The sequence below is a fragment of the Monodon monoceros genome, unplaced genomic scaffold, assembly GCF_005190385.1.
Source record: "Monodon monoceros isolate NGI ecotype Baffin Bay Population unplaced genomic scaffold, NGI_Narwhal_1 Super_Scaffold_1, whole genome shotgun sequence".
Lineage (NCBI taxonomy): Eukaryota > Metazoa > Chordata > Mammalia > Artiodactyla > Monodontidae > Monodon > Monodon monoceros.
The window spans coordinates 64194907-64208146 of record NW_021703765.1 but is presented as its reverse complement, the minus strand read 5'-3'; positions in this window follow the sequence as shown (position 1 = coordinate 64208146).

Below are 13240 nucleotides of genomic sequence, written 5' to 3'. Positions count from 1 at the left end.
GGGGCGGGACGCCGGGAGGGGCGCGGGCGTGGGCGTGGCCGGACGGGGAGGAGCGCCGGGAGGCGGGGTGGGCTCGCGGCGGCTCCCGCGCCCAGACCCGGCCGCGCGCGCCCCCTGGTGGCCGTGGAGAACACAGGCGCCGGCGGTCAGCGGGGCTGCAGCCGGGCGGAGCCCAGGTCAACTAGCAGAGGTGGGAAGTCAGAGGAGACGCTCCCAGCTTTCGGTTGTCAGACGGCGGAGACCAGAGGAAGGGAGACCGACGGAGATAGTTGGAAGATAGTTGGCGACTTGGGGAGCCGGAGGCACGATCGGGCCCCAGAAGGGCAGCAACGAGGAGCTTCTGGGGGTCTGGACGCTAGCCCTTGCTCTGGAGCCACCCGACGGTCACACGGTTGGCCTGGTTCTCCATTTCTCCACCAGACTGAACTCCAGAGACTGGCCTGACAGGTGTTCGGGGGGTGGGGAGGGGCGAGATTGAGGCAAGGGTCCTGGAGGGGCAGAGAGAGGGGCCAGGGACCCCCAGCTAACACAGTTCCACAGTGGGGCCCAGAGGCTGGGTCTTCAGGCCTTGAAACGGGCACGATAGAAGACCAGCACTGCCTCACCCCCAACAAGTCATGTCTGATGCCCACCGGAATGTGAAAGTTCCATGGACGGTTCTAAAATTCATCCTTCTCTCCCAGGGGTTGCTGCTGCTAGGAGCTGGCTCAGTCTGAAAACTTTAAAAAAATTGTATCGTGATAAAAGGGCAAAGGCCTGAGGAGCCATGACACTCTTTCCCCCAATATTTTATTATGAAAAATTTCAAGCACGCATAAAAATGGAAAGAATTTTACAGGGAACACTTGTATAACCACCAACGTTGAACTATCAAGATGCTCCTGAAGAATAAGATGGAGAGAATAAGACAGTCTGATACCAGCCTGAAGTCAGACAAATAGGGCATCAAATGCAGAAGCCAGAAACCGACCCACACACAAAAGCATGGCTGTGTACGAAGAAGCGTTGCATTTGAGGAGAGGGGAGGAGGCAGTAGGATGGACTGTTTGATAAATTGTGCTAAGGGAATGGGTTACCATAAGGAAAATAAATGGTATTAGACTCCTACTGCACATCATACACAATCAATTCCATGTGGATTAAAGACCTAAATATGAAAAGTAATACCCTAAACATTTTTAGAAAAAAAACATAGGAGAATATCTTGGTTACTTCAAGGTCAAGAGAGATTTTTTTTTTCTTACAACTTTATGGAGATATAATTGACATACAACACTGTATAAGTTTAAAGGGTTACAGCATCATGATTTGACTTACGTACATTATGAAATTATCATAAGTTTAGTGAACATCCATCGTCTCAGATAGATACAAAATTAAAGAAACGGAGGACTTCCCTGGTGGCATAGTGGTTAAGAATCTGCCTGCCAATGCAGGGGACACGGGTTCGAGCCCTGGTCCGGGAAGATCCCACATGCCACGGAGCAGCTAAGCCCGTGCACCGCAACTACTGACCTTGCAATCTAGAGCGTGTGAGCCACAACTACTGAGTCCGCATGCTACAACTACTGAAGCCTGCGTGCCTGGAGCCCATGCTCCACAACAAGAGAAGCCACCGCAATGAGAAGCCCACGTACGACAACGAAGAGTAGCCCCTGCTCACTGCAACTAGGGAAAGCCCGCATGTGGCAACAAAGACCCAACGCAGCCAAAAATAAAAAATAATAATAAATTAAAAAAAAAAAGAAATGGAAAAAAATTGTGATGATAACTCTTAGGATTTACTCTGAACAACTTTCATATATAATATTCAACAGTGTTAATTCTATTTATCATGTTGTACATTATATCCCTAGTACTTATTTATCTCATAACTAGAAGTTTTTTTGTTGTTTATTTTTTTGCGGTACGCGGGCCTCTCACTTCTGTGGCCTCTCCCACTGCAGAGCACAGGCTCTGGACGCACAGGCTCAGCAGCCATGGCTCACAGGCCCAGCCGCTCCGCGGCATGTGGGACGCGGGATCCTCCCGGACCGGGGCACGAACCCATGTCCCCTGCATCGGCAGGCGGACTCCCAACCACTGCACCACCAAGGAAGCCCTATAATTGGAAGTTTGTAGTACCTTTTGACTGCCTTTATCCAATTCCCCCTCCCCCAGGAGAGACTTCTTACTACATAAAAGCAGATTATAAAGGAAAATATTGAAAAAAATTCATCCACAGTAAAAAATGAAAAACTCTGTTAACCCAAACATTGTAATAAAGCGGCAGGGAAAGCCACCAAATGAGAAAAGGTATTTGCAACCAAATGATTCATATGCAGAATATACAAATACATAGATATGGGCACAAGATACAAATAGGCATTTGCCGAAAGAGGAAACAAGAATGGTCAATAAATATGAAAAGATGCTCAACCTAATCATTAATAGAGAGATACAAATTAAGGTCTTATGAGAGATCAACTGGCAAAAATTTGAAGTCTGACAATGCCAAGTGCTGGTAGGAATGTGGATCTGTACACTGCTGATGGGCATACAGCCTGGTTGTGCTGGTACAGGACAGCCACGCTGGTAATAATTGTACATCAAATAAAACTGAAGTTGCACACTCTCAGGAATTCCACTCCTGGGTATACTGTGCACTCTAGAGTAGTGGTTCTCAACACAGACTGAACATTAGAATCATTTAAGGATCTTCTAAAAACTACTGATGCCCAACCTCTACTCCAAATCAACTGAATTGTTATCTCTGGAGGTGGGGCCTTTGTTGTTGGAAATGCTAAAAAGCTTGCACACCAGGTGACTCTGCTGGCTGAGAACCATTCCCTGGGCGTGTGCAGAAGAACATCCCTATTTGAATAGTAAAAGACTGAAAACAGCCCGACTCACAATCACTAAAGAGATAAATCGTGATATCTTCATGTGTAGCATACAATGCAATAGAGAAAAATGAATGGACTAGGTATGTGTCTCACCATGGATAATTCTAACAGAATGCTTAGCTCAAAAAGCAAGTCTCCAAATAATACATGCTATTTAAGTTCAAAAAAATCGACTTTAGGTCAACATACAAAAATCAGTTGTGTTTCCATACACCAGCAATGAATAATCCTAAAAGGAAATTAAGACAACAATTCTACTTACAATAGTATTCAAAAGAATAAAAATATCTGGGAGAGACTTCCCTGGCAGTCCAGTGGTCAAGACGCCGGGCATGGGTTCCATCCCAGGTTGGGGAACTAAGATTCCCGCGTGCTGCGCAGCGCAGCCAAAACAAAAAGAATTACCATCTGATCCACTTCTGGGTATATCTGAAAGAATTGAAGGCAGGGACTCAAACAAGTGTTTGCACACCAGCATTCATAGCAGCATTATTCACAATAGCCAAAATATGAAAACAACTGTTACTGAACCAGGTTCGTTTTGCCCGTTGCACAAGCCGAAACGCTGGGACACTGAGGTTTGCAGCAAAGAAAGGGTTTATTCATAAGACAGCCAAGTGAGGAGATAGGAGAACAAGTCTCAAGTCTGCCTCCCTGAAGGCAAGGGGCTCCGGGGTATTTATGGGATGAAGATAAAGCAAGCAGGGCGGTCTGAGGCATGGGGAGTGTGGGGAGCATAGGGAAAGGCGATTGGAAAAAGGGGCGGTAATCTTCATTCTGCACAGGCGTAACTGAACTACAGGTCTCTGCACGTTCACAGCACAATCTGAGGGTGGAATTTTGGCCCTCTGACATCAAAAGGTCACCAAGCAGGCACTTGAACATGCCCAGTTGGAGGGTCAGTGGTCCTATCCAGTCTTAACCAGCTCACCTCGAACTAGGCACAGCTGACTCTAAGCTTCTGGAAAACAACTCGGGCAAATCTTATTGTTTAGGCCACTGCTGCTTGGAGAACATGCATCTTAAAATGACCTTGATTAGTGAAGGCAGGTGAAATGGATTTGACTCATTACCCACAGTTTTGCAACCAAAATGTCCATCAGTGGATAAATGGGTAAACAAATTTTGATATGTCCATAAGCTGGAATATTATTTAGTCATAAATAGGAATGAGGTGCCGACATCCATGACAACATGGATGAATCTTGAAAACATTTTGCTAAGTGAAAGTAGCCATACACAAAAGGCCATGTATTATTGTATGATGTGTCCAGAATAGGTAAATCCATAGAGATGGAAAGCAGATCGGTGGCTGAGGAGAAGGGGAAATGACAAATGACTGCTTCACAGGTACGGGGTTTCCTTCTGGGGTGACGAAAATGTTTTGGAACTGCATAGAGGTGCTCGTTGCCCAACGTTGTGAATGTACTCAATACCACTGATTTTCTTACTTTAAAATGATTCATTTTATGCTGTGTGAAACTCACCTCAATGGCAAAAGAAACCGGAGGACTGTCTGTATTTTTAATGAATGCATTCACTTGTAACAAAACTCTAAAAGTATCAGGCAAATGAGAAACACAAAGTTCAGTTCACCAGTGTGGGATGTAATTGGGGAGGGACACCCTCCCCAGTGGTCTCGGTGTTCTGCTTTTTAAGTCACATGACTGTTCGTTATATCATTCTTCTTTGTATAGGTTACTAACATTATTTTGTATGTCCTAAGTTGCAAAATGCACGGGGGAGGCCCCTTGGTGTCCACGGAGAGTCTTGCTTCTCTGGTTCTGTGAATGTCCCAACCCCTCTGTCAGCCCCAATGACAAGGTTGCAAGGACACACCCTGTAATTAGCCAGGCCATTGGCTCCACTGTCTCCCTGTCCCTGTTCCCACCACTTTCTCCCTACCCCCCTCAGGCAGGGGGTCCTTGCTGCCCCCCAACACACACACACTTACCAGATACAGATCCCAGCTCACACCCGTCCCCCACCTAGAACGCATCTCTTCTTCCCCACAAATGTCCACATCCCAGCCTTCCGTCAGTGGGAGCCTGAGGGCTGCTGTAAACTTGGTGAGTGACCAGTGTTACCCTGCGGTCTGTCCTCCCACGGGGTAACCCTGGTGATCCTGGAAGAGACAAAGGCTTGAGGATACAGTCTCATTGTGGGAGGGTGTAGCCCAGGCCAGCCCAGGCCCTTCTGCTGCTGGGTGGCGTGGGGTTGGGGGCGGTAGAGGAGCAGTAGAGATCAGCCTTGCTGCTGATGGGAGAGTAAGCCCAGGAACAGAAGCAGCAACGGACCAGAGATTGACTACAGGGAGGTGAATGCCCAGAGAGGCCCTGCTTGGGAACAGAGCATCTAAAGACAAGAGAGACCAGGGCTTCCCTGGTGGCACAGTGGTTAAGAATCCGCCTGCCAATGCAGGGGACACGGGCTGGAGCCCTGGTCCGGGAAGATCCCACATGCTGTGGACCAACTAAGCCCATGCACCACAACTACTGAGCCTGCGCTCTAGAGCCCATGAACCACAACTACTGAGCCCATAAGCCACAACTACTGAAGCCCGTGCGCCTAGAGCCCGTGCTCCTCAACAAGAGAAGCCACCTAAATGAGAAGCCCGTGCACCACAACGAAGAGTAGCCCCTGCTCACTGCAACTAGAGAAAGCCTGCATGCAGCAACGAAGACCCAACGCAGCCAAAAATAGATAAATAAATTTATTAAAAATTAATAAATTAAAAAATAAAGACAAGAGACCACAGGGGAGGAAGGGATCCCAGAAGGGATCCCAGCTTGGGGAGGAGGTGGGTCACGGGGCCTGGTGCTGACCCTCAGGCCACTCTACTCTCAGGGATGGATGGACAGGATGCTCAGCCCTGCAGACCCCTCCAGAGAAGCCAAACCCCCAAATCCTGGCTTGCTTCACTTCTGGGGCAGGGTAGGGAGCTGGTAGGGACAGAGCCATCAGTTTCCCAGCCTGTGCCTCCAGGCAAGCCGCTTCCCTTTTCTTGGCCTGTGTCCGCAACTGGGAGTTGGACTAAAAATTTGGGGGGTGGGTCTTTTCACCAGGCATGCTGTGATCCCAAGTGGCTTGTGTCTTGGAATACAAGGTTTCCTGGCTCTGGGCTGGGCTGTGAACTGTGTGGAGGAGGCCCCCCATCCCCCATCTTTCCTCATCCCCCCTAAAGTTGCAAGGGGACAGAGAAAGAAATGAAGCCGTTAATGAAAGTGTGAGACATGGGGTGCCTTACCCCAAGCACTAATGGGGCAGGGGCAGGGAAATGGTTTAGACTTGGTACCAGGAACGTGATATGTGGTGAGGCTGGCACGAGCCCAGGGCTGCTCTTCCTCTGCTGTGAAACTAATTCTTCATTGTGATTCCAGGCTGTGCATAAAATGGTCAAGCATCCCATGAGTCCACGGATGGTGGTGCTGGCAGAAGGATGAAGGGCAGGGAAGGCAAATCCATGTTCAGAATACAGGTCTGCTCCAGTGAGCACGAACCTCGGCCCCTGTGATGGAGGAGCGCCAATGTGATTGAGCTGCCACCAGGTGGCAGGCTAGTCCCCAGGGAATGGGGCCACACTGGGGCCCAATGTTGGGTCTCTGCTGTTTTTACAAAGGGGCCTTGAGGAAGGCAATGCCTTGCTCACAGGAATGTACCACCCATGGGGGTGTGAACTAAAAAGGCTGCCTGCCATATCAGTAAACAAAGGATGTCGCAGCCATCAAGCTACCACCACATTATAGCCACCCCACCAGTGAGCCCTGAGGGAACTCAGGATGAGAAAACAAAGGATGCTGGCCCCATGTAGCTGAGGTGCATATCAAAGAAATGATTTCAGTGAGCCCAGACTCTTCCCATACACAGAAAAGTGCCACATTCCTTAACTTAAGATATCTGATTTTCTTATCTTAACAGGAATCTTTTGATGTTCTGACTACCTGGTCTTTGTTGCAAAAACTCCTATGTATCCTTGCTTCCCCACCTTCCTCTTCGGAACAGTTTCTCAGAATTATCTGAGATGATGTGTCCCGGGTTTAAGTCCTCAGATTTGGCTACCGAATAAAACATAGCTTGTAGGTTGTGCATTTTTTTTTCAGTTGACAGGGGCTTCAAGCCCAGTTGTAGCAACAGAGGGCTAGGCTGGTGGGAGGACTGTATTTTCAGAACTCAGAGGTCCCTGAGATCTCTTCACCTTATAGGCACAAGCCGCAGAACACATAAGAAATCATCTTAGAAAAATCTTAGACTGTCCCTTGGTTGCCTGGTTTCATCATCACCTCCCTCTACTCACCCAGACGCCCAGCGAGGGGTGCTGACCCACCTGAGATCATACAGGGCAGGTGCAGATAAGGAATGTAAATGTGGTGTGGCAAGAGGAGGGGCTTCAGAGTAGAAGGTGTGTCAGGGTGGTCAGGATCCAGTCCTAAGGGGACAGAGTGAGAGTTGGGTCATGCCCACAAATGGATGTTGACCACCTGCGGGGTTCTAGGCACTGGGCATGTAGCCATGACTATGACCAGCAATGGCTCCTGCCCTTGAGAATAGATGGTCAACCATAACCATGTATTTCAGACCATGGTAAGTGCCACCTGAAGGAGATAAAAATAGCATTAGAGAGTGACCAGGGCTGGGGGCTGCTTCAGCTTCAGTGCCAGGGAAAGAAGGACTGTCCAAGAGCAGTGTAGTGAGGTTTAAGACCTGAATGGCAAAAATATCTGGGGGAAGAAGCAGGAAGTTCAAGTAAAACAGCTGATACACTTACTATGTTCCAGGTACTGTTGAAACGAATTGCATGAACTAGCTCATTTAATCCCATCACCACCACATGAGGTAGTAAGATTGTCATTGCCATCTGATGGAAGGGAAATTGAGGCATGGAGGTCAAGTAACCCCAGTAAGTGATGGACCCTGGACCTGAATGCAGGTGGTCTGGCTGCAGAGTCGGTGGGCTCACCCTGAGCTGTCCTGCTTCTCAAAGGCACTGGTCAGGAATGAAAAGTCTGGCTGTAGAATCTGGATTCTGTCTTGGGTGTGGGTAGAAATGACAACCCACTCCTCCCAGGGGAAGCCTCCAGGCTTGTGCCAGTTAGTGGCAGAGCCAGGGCAGAGTCTCCAGCACCCCTCCTGCCCTCCCCTCCCTTCTCCTCCTCACCCCTCCCCTCCAGGAGCCCTGAAATGTCTGCTCCCTGCCCCCAGCCTCTTGGTTCACAGCTAAGTGGGCCACCTCACTCTAAAGGGATTTGACTCCTGGAGAGAACTGGAGACTGGTGAGAAAGGGCTTAGGGATTAGACAATGATACCCGGGAAGGTAAGGGACTTAATTAGGGGGGTTCAGGTGTGGGAAGTGGGGCAGGGAGAGGATTTGTGTCTTTGCAAAGCCAGGGTAGACTGCGGAAGTGAGGAGGAAGTGGGCTCCTGGGGAGGAGCCAGGCGGGCTTGGTTTCTCATGTTCTGTTGTGCCTTCAGAAATAACACATAATAGATTATAGTACTGATAATCCCTCCCATTTGTGCACCCACCACTTTTCCAGCCATTATTTCGCTTGGAAATCTCACAGCAGCCCTGGGAGAGAGGCAAGGATTATTTTTCTCCCCAGGTGACAGGCACCCAGAGAAGGCAGGTAGGTGACTTTGCCACCGGAGGAGCTAGGGTTTGGCCGCAGGTCTCCTGGTTCCAGGTCCAGGTCTGCTGCCTCTGATTTCACAACATCAGTGCAGGGGGAGAGGCAAGAGCAGGGGATCAAGAAGCTGCAGCAGAAGTCATCGGGAACTCAGGCTGCCACCTCCTAGACGGAAGTGCCTGAACACTTCTGGCCTCCTTGTTTGGGGGCGGGGGGTGGAGGGTCAGTGGGGGAAGCAGGAGGGAGAAAAAACCGTAAGGTAATAGACAGGTTGCCATCCTGTATTCTGGGCAACTAGGCAGGGCTGCAGCTGGAACCCGAGGGGCCTGCAAAGAGGGCTCCTTATCCTGCCCCCTCCCCTAGATATAACCCTCTCCCCAAGAGAGATCCACGTGTGTCCCTTCAACCTACAAAGGCACTCTCATCCACAGTCTGAACTTACCCTGGTGGATATTCTATTCTTGTTCAACATCAAGGATGCCCAGTCACGAGAAGAAGAAAGACCACCCACCTTGCTCAAACATCTCAGACTAGGCCCTCCCCACCACTCAGAGGTCCTTCCTGACGCCCGGCCCTCCTACAGCCACATCCCCCCACACCCTGACTCATTATCTGGCCCCCACTGACCCCTCACTTCTCCACAGCCTGATCTCAGTCTGGGCATGCCCCCCACCAATACTGTAAGTTCCCCGGGCATAGTTTTTGACTCCATGATTAGCACAGCGCTCAGTTAAATAAGTGCCGAATGAATGAACAAATGTATGAATGAATGAATGAACATTTGAATAAATGAATGAATGGTTCCCAGGCCTCCTGCTCCCTCCAATCTGGCAGAACCCTGCTCAGCTATCAGGTCTCTGGGAAACCAAGGATGATCCCATCCCCTGACTGGACGGGGACCCTCCCCTCTGCACCCCCTATGGCGGCACTGGCCACTCTGTACCGAATGGCCTTTGGCCTTGGCTGTCCCCCTGTGGACCAGGAACTCCTGGAGGGCAGGACCTGCTGGCCTCATCCTCTGAGGTGTCCCCATGCCTGGCCCCATGCCCGCTGCATAAGTGCTGGTGGAGCAAAGGCATGAAAGGTGCTCTAGCTTCAAGCTCCACTCAGGAGCCGAAGTCTGGGTTGCCTGGGTCGGGGGGAGGGGCAGGCACAGGAGTGGGTCCCTCACCACTGCTTCCTCATTCTGCTGCTGTCACCTCCACTGTCCGGGCCGTGTAGTCCTGGGTGGTGCAGATTTCTTTATTCCTTCCCCACTTTGCTGGAAGAAGACTTGAGGCAGCACGTGGGCAGGGCTGGGAGGAGGCTCAGAGTCAGGGCCTTTCTGCATGGCCACCCACAAGTACAAGGGCTTTCCAGAGAGTTCCAGCTACCCCAGCCTCCTGGAAGTAGAGTGTTCCGCAAATATTTGTTGAAGAGTTTAAAGGACTGTTCTGACTCTCAAATCCCCGTGCCAATCTCTGCACCACCCCTTCCCCGTTGGCACCACAGAATCAGAAGGCAGGGCACCCAGGGGCCTCCAACCTCCTGGTCAATGCCCTTGTTTTAGAGAAGAGTCATCCAAGGCCCAGGTCAAGGGCAGATGGCCCCAAGGAGGCCCCCTGCTGAATAGTCACTGCAGCACATTCACTGAAGAACATGGTCTAGGGACTTCCCTGGTGGTCTGGTGGGTAAGACTCTGCAGTCCTAATGCAGGGGGCCCCGGTTCGATCCCTGGTCGGGGAACTAGATCCCACATGCGTGCTGCAACAAAGGACCCTGCATGCCACAACGAAGATCCTGTGTTCCACAACTAGGATCTGGTGCAGAGAAAATAAATAAACAAACAAATGAATAAATAGTTAAAAAAAAAAAAAAAAAGAATGTGGTCTAAAGCCCAGGCTCTGGACTCCCAGTCCAGCGCTCCTGCCTGTGTTCAGAGCTGCCTCCCAGAGGAACCTCAAGCCCTGGGCACTACCTCCCAAGACTAGAACTGTTACCCAATATGCCTCCCAAATCTCTGGGTTCCAGCGGTCTTCTTTCAGCTGTCCACATGCCATGCCCGGCAGGGTATACTCAGAACAGCACACCCATCACAGAGCTGGCAGGTGGCAGGGCCTGGATCTCGCCTCCGGCCTGCCTGATCTGTGAGGCTGGGCTCTTTCTCTTGGGCCAGGCTGTTGCCTGACAGTCACCACTACAAGACAAAGCAGTCAGTGTCAAGGCCAAGAGAGAGGGGCTACTGGTTGGCAGAGGTCATGCTGGGTTGGGTGGATCAGGGAGAAGTTCCTGGAAACATCCCTGGATCAGGCTTTGAAGGCCAGGGAGGATCTGGCGGGAGGAAACAGGAGAGGGAAGCAGCTCTGAAGAGGCAGGAGGGCAGAAGTGCATCTGAGGAGCAGCTTGGAGCTTCTCTGACTGAAATTAAAGTGTGCAGTGGGGAGAAGTGGCAGTCAAGGCCACAAGGGATGCTGGGATGAGCTCGGGGTGGGCCTTGAATGCAAGTCAGTAAGGTTGGGCTGACTCCTGAAGGAACTAGGGAGCCGTTGCAGATTCTTGAGTAGGGGAGCAACATACCTAACAGGGAGGGAGAATTGCCAGACCAGGATTGGGGGGATAGAGAAAAGGTGGGGATGTGGAGGAGGGAGTTCTCTTAGTAACCAGCCTGCAGGAGTTTAATTATAGATAATAAATATATAATAAATAAATAAATATATAATCCAGATTTTGATTCTAGGATTTATTTGATCAGATTAGCCGCTCCATAGTGGGCTGGAGATAGGTAAGTTTCAGTGGCCAAAGGAGAAGCAGGCAGCCCCAGGGCCTGGGAAGGGCAGACTGGAGGAAGGGTACTTCATTTAGGCCTTTATAGTGGGTAAATCCAGATTTCTTGGGAGAGGGGGCTTGTTTGGGGCTGGGGACTGTTTCCTGTTGGGTGAATGTTTTCCTTGTGCTTTCCTGGGAAGCCTCTGCAGGCAGTTCCCAGGCTAGTCCAAACCCCAGCCCGTGGGCACCTGGGAGCATTTGGCCTAGAAGCCCGAGACTTGGGTTCAAGTCACAACTGCAGGCACTCTCACATGACTGCCTCTCTCCCTCAGATTCCTCAAGAAGTCACCTGACCTACCTACCTTAGGGGGTCACCATGGTCTTAAATGACAAGCTAGGTCTGAAAGTGTCTTGTAGACTGTAAAGTGCTGAACCAACCTAAGCAGTTGTTCTATTTTCCTTTGAGTAGGTCCTTCACTGAAAAGAACATCTTGCCCCTGCAAGGGTCTAAAAGAAAGATCTCAGCCAGGCACGCAAGGAAGTTGGCTGTGCCCTGCCCTGAGCCAAAGCTGATGGGTCTGTAACCAGGGCAGGACTGCTAGGACTGCCTGAAAATGCTTCACAGGGGTGGAGCGGGGGCCTCTCAGACACCAGGCTGGACCCAAGACCCTCACTCTGTGCCTGGCTGCAGACCTCCATGGTGGAGGCCTCGCCAGGTGCAGAGCGAAGTCCTCCCAAGTGTCTTTAATGGGCCTGCTGTAGCCTGCCTCTGCCTTCTAACCCAGAGAGCCAGGGGCGGTCTGCTTTCCACTCTCCTGGTGTGCAGAGTACAGAGGTGGCAGGGGTTTTGCTCTGGGAGGTGTGATGCTCACAGGCTCCTAGGCCTCGCTCTGCATGAATTCCAGGCAGTAAGAGGAGGGCGCGACTCAGCACCTTCCACGGGCCAGGCACCCCGCAAAGTTCTCCACATCTGTCACGCCACTAACGACTTTAGGCAGGCCATGGCCTCTTTGGGCCTGTTTCCACGGCTGTTAAGTGAGGTGAGCTGCTTGATCCCTGAATGATCTATGTTTGAGTCTCTTTCCCAGGGCTCCCCCAGGACCTAGCTCTGTGCCTATGGGAGTGTTTCTTACATTCATTCATCCATTCGGCATTCATTTATTGAACAGCCCCTGAGTGCAGGATGCTGTGGTGGGGGGAGGGGCTTGTGGGGATTCAGGGGTGAGTAAACAGGGTCCTGTGCCCAAGGACCTCATGGTCTAGCCGGGCAGATGCTCCTAAGCAGGACCACATCAAGGTCCTGCTGGTCCTCCTGGCACAATCCTTCTCTCCCCTCCTCTCTGGTTGTAGCCATGCTTCCTACCTACCACCAGAACTTTGCTCGTGCCTTTGTGCCAGCATGGAATGAATGAATCTCCTTTCCATTTCCTTCCCATCCCAGATTTTTAGGGCCCAGTCCAATGTTGTTCCCTCCATGAAGCCTTCTAGGATTATTCCAACCCAAAGCAAATTCTCCCCCCTTAAGCTCCCAGGTACTTGCCGGCTCTCTTTGGGACATTTATCTCGTCCTTGCATTCTAGTCGATGGTGCCTGTGTCTTACCTTTGGGAGTGCAGGATGGCATCCGACTCATTTCGGGATCCCCAGAACAGCACCTAGGGCCTGGCACGCAGTAGGAGGAAAGAATGGCCAAGGCATGTGACCAGCTGCTACCCTGGAGGTAGGATTAGAGTAGGGGAGGGGGGAACCCAGACAGAGAGGGAGGGCTGGTGAGCTCAGAAAGTAGGAAATGGCTTCATTGTATGGGGAAGGGGCATGGCAGGACAGTCAGAGGGCATCTGTCCCGCAAATCAGACTTGCAGCTAGCTACATGGGAACCCACAGCTCTGGCCCCTGGCTGTGAGTTGGGGGGGGAAGCAGATAAGCTGATAGAAGGCCCGCTTTCATTGGGCCATCACTTTCACTGTGGCTTCCTCCACGTCCACCC